Raw genomic sequence first — 12,333 nt, 5'->3', positions numbered from 1 at the left:
TTTCTGATGGGTGTCAAATTAGTCTTCAATATCATTAAAAGTTATAATTTGAATCTCTAAAGAGTTAACATTGACATATGAAAATTTAAAAGTAAACTAGGTCATTTTTAAAGAGATAAATCAATTATCAATATCATTAAAAATAATAATTTAAGAGTTCACTTAGAAAGTTCAAAGCCTTCAAGATAAGTTTTCCTCTATTTATTTTATGAATTAAGTTATTTACAGATACGAGTTGTTATCATCCATTTATTGAGATTTATTATTGTCCATATATTGCGATTTTATCATCAGTCTAGTTCTGAGTTATTATTATCACCATTATGGTAATTTTTTGTCTAGCGTCTTTTATTATTTGGATAGTTATATAGAAAGAAGTGCAAATATCATCTCCAACAAAATGAAGAAATTTAAAAGTAATTATATCATACTTGTAAAAATATCATGGAGTCAAATAGTAGCCATGAATAGCCACCAAGTGGAGCAAGCGATCGCCTACGACACAAATATTATATTCTGTCAACTAGATCAGATATTTCAAATTAAGATTGTGTTTTTTTTTTTTTTTATGTAAGTGGTTTATTGTTAGGCTTCCTATACAAAAATATAGAAATGTATTGATCTGTATCACATATCTGTATAAAGTTTTCAATTAATGAAATTCTAGTTTGATTTTTCTAAAAAAAAAAGAAATTCATCCAATATTTGAAGGATAATGAGTTAATTTTCTTTAATTAAAAAAATATTTTTCGTTTTATGAATTTTTCCAACCATATCTCAAATATTAGAAAATTGCAGAAACATGATTTCTTCTATAACAAATGGAGTGGAAATAGTGAGATTAGAGAATTCCATTTGCGCTATATGATCTGTTAACACCAATTACAAGGAATGATTTTGACGTCTAAGGGAAAGTAGTGTTTGATAATTTTTTTTTTTTCAGAAAAAACTCCAAAATTTTTTTTAATACAATAAAGGTCTTTACGGACAGAAATAATATTGCAGACTACACCGTAGGCATAGTAGTTAAACTCGAGACCTTTCACTTCTCACATAAGTGAGAAGACCAATCAGATCAGTGCATGATTGGCAAACTCTAAATTTTTTTTGATAATTTGATAAGATCCAAAATTAATATTAGGTTTTTGTAAAAAGTAAGAAAAGGTATGTTTAGACAATTTGGTAGAACCGTAGAAGTGAGCTCCACAACACAGCTGGCCCATCTCTTGGATGTGCCTTTATTATAAAAGAATCTCATACCTCAACTCTTAAGGAATGACTCATAAATCCTTTATTTTTCTTCTTCTCATTTAAATAAATCAAATATGATTAAAAAATAAATTAAATATTTTATCTAAATCAAATATAATTAAACAACTAATCAAATAAAAAAATAATAAATATTTTTCTAACCAAATATTTCAATATAATCAAATCTTTTTCTAATTCTATAATTTTTGTCAAATCAAATATTTATTATATTATTTTTTAACAAATACTGTAAATTTTTATAATTATTATCATATTTTAAATAACTTTTATTTTCTAATTTTAAATTTTAAAGTAATTTTTTATTAGTTAAAACTATTAAAAAAGTTTCTCTTAAAAAATTGGGCATTTTGTCCTTTTGGTGCAAGTTCAAGGGACCAATTATATAAAAAATTAATTTTTGAGCAAATTTTATGTTGTGTTTAAGTTCAAGGGGTAGATTAGTCCTTACTCCTTTATTTTAATCAATTTCAATATTAAAAATAGATTCTCTTCTGAATTGACCTAATACATAAATTTGCTCCCAAAGTTAATACATTTAACCTTCTGGCAAATTATGACATTTGATAATTTTATTCTAATAATAATGCCACTCTATATAAAAGAAATTTGCAAAATCATATTAATCAAAAACACATAATTAAATGCTAATGCAATTAACCTTTTTATTACCAAGATGGAGCAACTATGAGATTTGAAACTTAGATTCTTGAAATTAATATTGTAATACACCATTCAAAGAACATAATGTTTTAATCTTTTAGAATATACCACATTTATCTTTAAATCACATTATTTTGTTTCTGTGTAAATCACCAGTATCTGAATCATATTACCAGGGAGTAATTAATCCGGCTTTAATGCAATACTTTCTTTAATTGATTTGATTGAAATAGGGTTTCCAATTTAATTAATCCAGGCCTAAAGGTTGAGAGTTGTATCAATTAATTAATTTAAATTTCTGAATTTTACTTGGTGAGATTAAAAATATAACAATTGGATACTACGAGCCAAATCTCCTTTGAGTAGGCATGGCCACGGTTCCGGAACCGGCGGTTCCGGTTCCAGAAAAGCTGGAACCGGAACCGAACCGAAATTGGCCGGTTCCGGTTCCGGTTTGGAACCGTCCGGTTCCGGTTCCGGTTCCGGTTCCGATCCGATTACAAAACCGACGGTTCCGATTGGTTTTCCGGCGAATCGCATAATTTGAAATTTTAAATTTTTAATACCGGTTTAAAAAAAAAAATTATATTAACATAAAAAATTTAAAAATACTGTTAAAAAATTTTAAAATATCAAGACCAACTAAAAAAAAAATTATTTGAACATAAAAAATTTAAAAATACACCTAAAAAATTTCAAATTTTTAAGACCGGTTTAAAAAAAAAATTTGAACTGATTTTTTTTTTTTAAGTTTGAACATAATGATTTTTTTAAAAAAAAAAATTTGAATTGATTTTTTTTTTTTTAAGTTTGAACATAATGATTTTTTTTTAAAAAAATTTGAACTGAATTTTTTTTTTTTTAAGTTTGAACATAATTTGAAAAAAAAAAAAAATGGGCTTGAACTTAATTTTTTTTTTAAAAAAAAAAAATTAAGTTGCCTACGTATCCTCTTGGGGTTTAGAGGAATCAAAGCCCACGTAGTTCTTACTTACCTTATATCAATGTCACCCCTTTTACCTTAATCGCTATTTGCACCACCGGTTGATGTTCCCGTTGAGGACCCATCGTATAAATCAAATAAATCTTCATTTTCGTTTGGATTTTCTTGGGCTCTTAGTTCGGCTTTGGTCCAATCATCCACGCACGCTTGTGCTTCTAATGAATCGGGTGTCATACGAGATCGTGTTTCATCAAGTATGTTACCTCCTTGACTAAAAGCTTGTTCAACCGCAACAGTGGAGACCGGAGCTGCTAAAATTTGTTTTGCAAGTAAAGAAAGAATTGGAAAAGTATTTGCGTGACGACTCCACCAATCTAAAATTGGAAAATCTGCATCTGCATAATCATCACCAAACTCAAAAGAAGTTGTTAGATAATTATCAAATTCTGAAATAGAATTGGATTCCCTTGTTCTTTTTTGTCTTTGCAATAAAACTTGTTGGGCAACACCAACACCACTTACCCTTTGTGTTGAAAATTGTGGAATATTAGATTGAGAAGAAGTAGAAATAGAAGTAGATGTAGATGAACTAGAAACTTGAATAAATTCATTATATAATTGCATAATATTTTGTTTAACTTCATGCATTACTACATTTATATTAACATTATCTTCTACATCAAGATTTAATACATCATAATAAATAGTCAAATAATCACATAATACATCCATTCTACATCTAGGATCAAATACAATAGCAACAAGATAAAGAGGTGGTATATTTTTAAAATAAGATAACCATTTTTTTTTCATTGAAAAAATACAATCTTTTAATAAATCATCATTTTGAAATTCTTGGAGTGCAGTAACAATATTAATACACATAGGTAAAAATAAATTAGATGTGGGATAATAAACCCCACTAAATTTATAGGTAGCATCATTAAAAATTTTTAAAATATCTAAAATTTTTGCACAAATCTCCCAATTTTGTGGATATAAATTAATATCCTCAATATTATTAGTAACAAAAAAACATAATAATTCTTTATAAGAAAAAGACTCGTTTAGTAATTCATATGTTGAATTCCAACGAGTTGGGACATCCCTTGGAAAACGTTTTGGTCTTTTATTATTTTCTTTACAAAATTTAGCCCAACTTTTCATTACTTGGGGATGTGTCCATAAATATGAAATAGCTTTTTTAATTGGAGAAATAAAACAATCAAGAATTTTTAAACCATCTTGTACACATAAATTTAAAACATGGCATGCACATCTTACATGAAAAAATTTACCACCAATATTTGGTTCACAAATTCTTTTAAGTTCAATAATAGATCTAGTATTTGCAGAAGCATTATCAAATGAAATTGAAAAAATTTTTTTTTTCAACTTATATTCATCTAAAATTGAAACAATTACTCTATAAATATTATTTGCAGTATGTTTATCATCAAAAACACGAAAACCAATAATTCTTTTTTGAATTTTCCAATCATCATCAATCCAATGACATGTAATACCCATATAAGAATGCATTTGCCAATGATCACTCCAAACATCACAACAAATTGAAACACGAATTTTCAATTGAGAAAATAAAAGCTCTAATTCTTTTTTTCTTTTATTATACAAAGAAATAATAGTTCGTTTTACTGTATTTCTTGGTACTCTTTTAGCACAAGGATTTAAAGCTTTTTGACAATAATTATTAAAACCTACTTTTTCACCAAAACTAAAAGATAAATGTTCCATAGAAATCATTTTTGCTAATTCTTCTTTTTGTATTTTTTCAGAATATTTAAATAAAGAAAGGTTAGAAGTGTACCCGGAAATTTGTTGTTGAGACCGATCAACTCCTATTTTTGTTGGATGTTTTGCCTCCAAATGCTTCCAAAATGATCCATAGCCGCCCGCTTGTTTAAATTTATAAGATTTTCCACAATAATTGCAAATTACATCATACATTTTCTCACCTTTGAATTTTTTTGTGAAATGAATAGAGAATATGTCGGAACTTTGTCTTGCTCTTGTAACAATTTTTGCTCGTTGCTCTTGCTCTTGCTCTTCATCTTCTTGAAATTGCTCATTAAATTCGGATTCTTGAGTTGGAATATCCAAATTTTCATTTGGAAAACCCTCAAAATTAAATTGGTCGGGAATCATATCATAGATGTCGTTTGTAGGGATAGATGATTCTCCAATTTTTCCCTTGCCCTTACCCGAATTTGAGTTTCCTCCACTTGCCATTATATGATAATAAAATATAATTTGGAAAATTGAATAAAAAAAATTAGAGAGAATAATTACCTTAATAAGAGATAAATGTTGAGTAGAGAAAAATAAATGAATAATATAGAGTAGAGTGTAGTATATTGTAGAGAGAGTAAGTAGAGAGTGTAGTATATTGTAGAGAGAGTAAGTAGAGAGAGTTGAGATTTTTTTGTAATGAATTTGTAAATAAAATGAGGTATTTATAATAAATCCAAAAATTCATTTTTCCAAAAATACCCTTCAAACTAGCCGTTATGTAGCCGTTTATGACAGTTGGGAGGGGTAATTAAGACATTTAACAACAAATTTTAAAAAAAAAAAAACAAAAATCTGACAGTTACAACGGCTAGAACCGCCGGTTCGAACCGGTTCGAACCGGCGGTTCTAACCGGCCGGAGAACCGGCGGTTCCATTCCGGTTCCGACCGGTTCTATGGAACCGCCGGTTCTGGTTCCACATTTGCTGGAACCGGAATCGAACCGGAATTTTCCGGTTCCGGTTCCGGTTCGTCCCGGTTCCGGTTCTCACCGATTCCAGTTGCGGTTCCGGGCCGGTTCGAACCGACGGTTCCGGTTCCCGGAACCGCAATATGGCCATGCCTGCCTTTGAGGCTGAATGAAAATGAAGGACCATTCTTATAAAATTGGTACTTTTTGTATTAAAAGATAGTCAGCATGCATGACATGTGTCCTTCGTAATGTTCAATCCACCCCTAAAAAGTGTGGTCCGTTTCTCCTTGTCCATTCAAGGAATGGAGCAGGGGCGAACGCAGGCTAGGGCCAAAGGGGCTGTGGCCCCCCCCAAAAAAAAAAATCTCAGTGTAAAAGATTTTTGAAAAGAAATATATTTTAGTTTTATCAACTATAATTATGTAAAATTATTTTTTGACCCCCTGATCATTTGGGTTGGATCCGCTGCTTGAACGGAGTGGAGAAATATGCAGAGGAATATCACAACTCTCTCTCAATAAAGAAAAGCTAAATAATATAGAATGCTTCATGTCGGCTTTGTTCAAAGGAGACAAACAGTTTTCCTTTGTCTGTTTGAGGATATTTTTATTGCTTGCAACCCTTAAATACAACAATGGAGGAGTGCTTTTGTTCCAAGTTCTGAAAGCTAGAATGCTAGAACTCATTCACATTCACAAACACACACACAATAACGTTAGCATCCGAAAATTCTCGAGTCCTAACAGACGGAGAATTCAGATAATGAAGTCCACGAGGTCAAAAGAGAGACCATTTGCTAATGAATCAGCTGAATGATTAGTTTCGTGAAAGATTCATATATAATTTTATAATTTATATGATTTTCATTATTTGTATGCATAATAAATTCAATGGTATTAAAGAAATTATAGAATAACTTATAAGAAATTTAAATTTTTTTACCATTTCTTAATTATTATAATTATTCTACTTATTTCTTTTATTTCTTCATCAGTTAACTTATAATACAAATAATTTTTACCTTCAAAGAATTTTTATTCACAATCAAGTAAGATTGATGGATCTAAAAAAAGAAATTCGAGTTCAACATATGAAAAAAAGGATTAACAAATATAAAAACTTTTTTAGGTATATATATACAAATATTAAAGCTCCGTATGTTTTCATAAAATAACTTGCAGGAAAATATTTTCCATAGTTTTTTGTTGTTTGGGCGCTTTCGGGAAAATAAGTCAACGGAAAATATTTTCTTGATCAAAGGAAAATGACTTTTCATTTTTAAGAGAGAAATATTTTTCGAACATTGACAAACTTATTATAACTTTATAAATTCATATTTTTTTATTTAATAATTATCGATAGCCATTGCCACTAGTTACCGTTCACCATGACTTTCATAATTTATATATATATATATATATATATTTGCATTCTTCTCATATTTAACAATAAAATTTTTTAAATACAAAATTTCTATTATTATTGATATTTTTATGGTCTTATAAGTCAAAAATTTTAATATTTTAACTAATTTTTAATATTACAGTCAAACAATGGAAAATAAGTTATTTGAAAATTCCTAAAAAAAAGTTGAAATCTTCAAAGCTAGAGTGTTGATTAGTGGAAAGTAATAACTAGGTAGGTACATTGGTCTTTGGGTTTGAGTCATTGTTACAAAAGTCCCTTAAAGTTTGATTAAACTACTCAAAATAAAAAGTGAAGGCAGCATCATATTTTGATTGCCAAAAGCAAAGCTCTCCTACTTGCTCTTCTAGACTTGTAAAATGTGTGTGTGTGAGAGAGAAGATTATGCAAAGACAAAGTGTTTGCAAAATCCATAAGAGTCTTTATCTTGACTTGATAAACTTGCTTTTAGGAAAGTTTTTATAATTATGGAAAGTAAGGGAATATAATCAATTGCAAACATCTTGATTCTCACTTTAATATGTAGCATAAGGTCTTATCTTTGATTAATCATTCCAAATGAGAATATAACATCTTATATGATGAGATAATAAAACATTTACTCAGAAATCATCAATTTAATTCTCAAAAAAAAAAAAAAAAGATAAATCTATTTAGAAACTATTTAAATTACAAGAAAAACAAAAAATAGAAACGGATTTTAAGTTTCTAAATGAGCTAAATCCATTGCTAAATAAATTTAGAAACTATTTAAATTAAAGATCGTTTCTAAATTAAAATTATTTAAAAATTATATTGATAGACAATCTTATTAATTCAAAAATACTCTGAATTGAGAATAACATTGCACAAGTGAATTTAAATGTTTTAATTTAAAATTTTGAATTTCAATTTACCTTAAAAAGAAATTGGCTCTATACACTAATGTTAGTTGGGGTGGAATGGTTGAAATTTTTTTTCTCTTAATCAAAGGTCTTGAGTTCAAGCTGTCTTGAGTATGAAAATTGTAACTTTGGGAGAGTAGTCCCTTTATGGTACGTCAATGGACTTACGGAAGGAAAATTCAAACTATTTTTCCTAATATTTATTTATTATTTTTAATATTACAACAAATTAAAAATATCACATAAATAACTATTTCCCATATCATTTATATGATTTCTCTTATATATTCTTGAATTTCTTGTTTTGGCAAAATGGGTTTTAATTAAACTTTTATTTATCCAAAAATAATAAAAAAATGTCAATATTAAAATTTGCAGTTTCAAAAAGAACCGTAGGCTCAAAGATAAAGCAGCAGCCAACAGAAGAAACAAAACTAATGGCAGTTGCAGTAAAAAACAAATAAGGTGAAGAAACCAACGACAAGGTAAAAACACCAAATAAGGCATATATTTTATATACAGACAGAGATGAGCCTTTTCATGGTCTTGATCGATTCATTTCAGCTTTTAAAAGAAATTGAAAGAGTGGCAACAAATGTAATAACCAGAAGTATAGTAGGGGTAGTTCAGTAAATTCAGAGACAGGTAAAGAGACTCTTCATTGCAGCTTTGGATGCCAGTCCGTATCACTTTACACGCAAAACTATGGTATTTTGGGCCTTCTTTTTATTTTCATAATTGCTTATGCAGTCTCAAAATGAACAAAAAGCCCAAAACCCAAATACATTTTTTTTAATCATTATGTCTTTTTTTTAATGTACATCTACAGTACAATTTGTCTCGCAAATCACAATTTTTATCTCTTTGCTGAGCTCATAAATCCTTCTATTTTTTAATTTTTAAGTTAATTCAAAAAGGAAATTATTTTTCTTTTTCTAAAAGATTTATTTATATCCTCAGCACATTTCACTTCATTCTCCTATTTTTTGAAAAGATAGAAAATCCAAAAAAATAAAAAATAAAAATAAAAATAAAAAGACAAAAGAAATAAAGCTCATCATACATTTTAAATATTTTATTTTTATTCGGGAGTGAGCTAGTCCTTCCAAATCCTATATAATTGTGTAAAGTGTATATTGATTATGTATATTAAATGTTTTATATTTATTACATATTTACAAAATTGTCATAGTTTTGTGAAGAAGTATGTGTGACGTGTGTTCCCTATTTAATTAATAATAAAAAAGAAAATATTTCAAATAATTTTTTTTACAAAAATAAAAGTCTATTTATAGTTTGCTTGACATAGTAATTATATATTATCATTTTCATTGATTTTGATCTGATAATAATAAAAAAACAAGAAGGTTGGATGCAAATGTATACATATAGTTTGACTAAATTTAGTACATAGAGGAAAAAAATTAAAAAGAAAGAACATTACATATAATGATTAAGTATAATTAATTAATTGCAGCCATAATTAAGAGGAGAAGATAAAGAAGAAATGTGGCATATATATATATAATCATGACTATTGTACATCATTAAAAAGAAATTCCCAAAACATATCATAATCATATCATTATCATATACATGTGATCTCATTCTCATGGTTAAATGATTGGTAGATAGGTTCTGTTTGGAAAACAATAATAATATGAATCAACTGTAGTGATCTCACAATCCTAAATTGCTAATTACCTGTATATATATATGTAAAGAAAAGAAAAGAAAAGAAAAAAGGGCAAAACGACACAAACCAAAAACAGGAAGAAGAAGATGAAATGACGTTCTGTCTTCGGATTCTATCTTTCTTTCACCTATTTGAAATGGGATTTGGACCACTTGGAACTTCATGAAAGCTTGAGTTAAAGATCCTTTCTTGCCAGGGCAATGGAGATCTGCTAATAAACCCTTCTTTCTGTCTACTATTATGAGTATTACCTTTTGAAACCCTTGCATTGGCCGGACCGAGTCTTCTTGGGGAAAACTGATTGTCGTTTTTTGTCAAATCCTGGAAATTATGCTCTCTGTCACTGGCCATAGAGGTGATGGGAATAATAGTAGTGATAAGGAGAAAGAAGAAGATGGTGAAAGACATTACATCACTAGCCATGCAAAATGGAATTTTTATATATAAATGAAGCATAAAAGAAAAACCCTTAATTAATTTTATTTAACATGTAAATATATAATAGATATTTTTGTTCTTGAGGAGTTAGAGATAGGAAAGGAAGGTGGTGGTCTTAGTAGAGAAGATACCTTGTAGGGTTTATTATAAGAATAAAAGAGAATTCAAATGAGAGAGAGAGAGAAAAGATAGAAAAAGAAAGGAAAGGGGAAAGCAAAGGGAGGTGGAGGTGGAGGTGGGATTGCTTTGCTTTGAGGAGGTGATAGAGATAGGTGTTGATGGCTTTATTTAACAATGTACTATTGTTGTGGCGGTGCTGAAAATATACAAAGAAAGAAAGAAAGAAAGTAATGCATAAAATAACGTGTTTTAGTCTCGCGCTGGGAGAAGCAACCTACAGTCTCCTCGAAGGAGGACCAAGTTGGGTCCACGGAAGAGATAATTGGTTCTTAAAGAGTCTATGGATTTTGATTTTATGCCAAAAGCACAACCATACACTTCAAATTTGAGTGGCAACACTTATTTTTGAAATGCAATATAGTGATATGACTACAATTATGCACAGTGACTCGTACACCAAACCAATTAAAAATAAATTTTTAATTATAATAAAAAAATTCGTTATCATTCACTAAAATATTAGAATAATTAGTAATTTTTTAAAATATCTTTCATGAATCAGCTTGGTGTATACCCATATACTAAATGCAGTGAAATTTTGTACTATGTTTTTAGCTTATTAGTATTCATCTGGAAATAAAATTGTAAAATTATTGCATTACATATTAAGATTAGCCACAAAGGTCAAAGCTAATACAATAATCGAGACAATTAGCACTACTCAATAATAAAAATAAATTTTCAAAATTTTAGGGGACATCTATATACTAAAATATACGGATACCTTAAAAAATTCAACGTATCTATGTCGTATCCGTGTTGGACATCGACACCTCTTGGACAACCTAGACACGTATGTGTCAGACATTTTAAAAACTGTCATATTATTGGTTTTATTTTATTAGTTTGGCACACTTTAAGGATATTTCTGTAGATACTTTAGAGACACATTTGAAAATTAAAATGTGGAATATCATCGGAGATTAATTTGATTTCTTTTAAAAATGTAGGAAATTTTAAAATTGTCAAGTTATCTCTAATTAAGTTAGAAATACTATATTTTTTGACGCTGATGTTAATTTTGAGAATTTAACTAATTATATTGAAATAAGAATTTATTTATTTATTTTATGTTTATGATTAATGATTGTTTATTTATTTGAATTATTGATAAATTATACTTTTTACTGCAGCATGTTCTAAGTGTGTCAATGTCTTTTTTTTTTAAATTATCATATCCTGTATTCGTGTCATGTCGTATCTCATGTCCAGTATTCATGTCTGTGCAGTCTAGTCTATATATATACTCTCTCTGTTTCAAAATATAAATCATTTTATAGTAGCTGTTTTGTTTTAAAATATAAGTCGTTTTAAGTATTTCAGAGAGTAATAAATAATATTAGTCTTATTTATATTAAATACAATAACTATTTTCACAAGTTATTCTTGATTTTGAGATAAAGAGTAATTTGGTCAAATAACCTTTGATTTTGTTATAATTTATGAAAATTAATTATTTCTTTGATTTTTGTGCAAAAAATTTAAATGACTTATATTTTGGGTTGGAGGAAGAGAATTCCAACCTAAATTTATTGCTAGGTAATACATGCAACTACTATGGTAAATTATTAAAAAATCTCAAAGTTTGTGGGTATTTTTAATTATATCCTAAATCCAATTTTCTTCTCCTAGTACCTTTAAACTTTAATTTTAATTTTAATAGCACCCTAATTTTAAATTGTACTCAATTTAATAAATAAAATATTACTTTCATCAGACCTACATAGTCAGTTTAATTAAAAACTCACCATTTAACAATATCCTAATTTATATTGGTTAGAATTTTTTTTTAAATTCATAAAAAGCCAAGTAAAATAATAAATTTTAGTTAGTTGTAAGCATAGAATATTGGTTTAAGTTTTTGTTTTGCCACTTTTTAAGCATGAAATTTTAATTAGAGTTTATTGAAATTATACTTAAGTTAGATTTCTTATAAAAGTAGATTTTATTCATTACAGTATAATTTTACTTTTAGGAAATCATTATTTGTTGTGAATATTATATAAATAAATAGGAAGTATTTTATTTTTAAATGAATATATTATTTTTTATTCAATATTGTGTCAATTTAAAAATAATATTTTAAGTTATACTCAATATAATGAATAA

Source organism: Jatropha curcas, chromosome 10, assembly GCF_041381405.1.
Source record: "Jatropha curcas cultivar XTBG-Jc1 chromosome 10, XTBG_Jcur_1.0, whole genome shotgun sequence".
NCBI lineage: Eukaryota > Viridiplantae > Streptophyta > Magnoliopsida > Malpighiales > Euphorbiaceae > Jatropha > Jatropha curcas.
Note: the sequence above shows the minus strand (reverse complement) of the source record.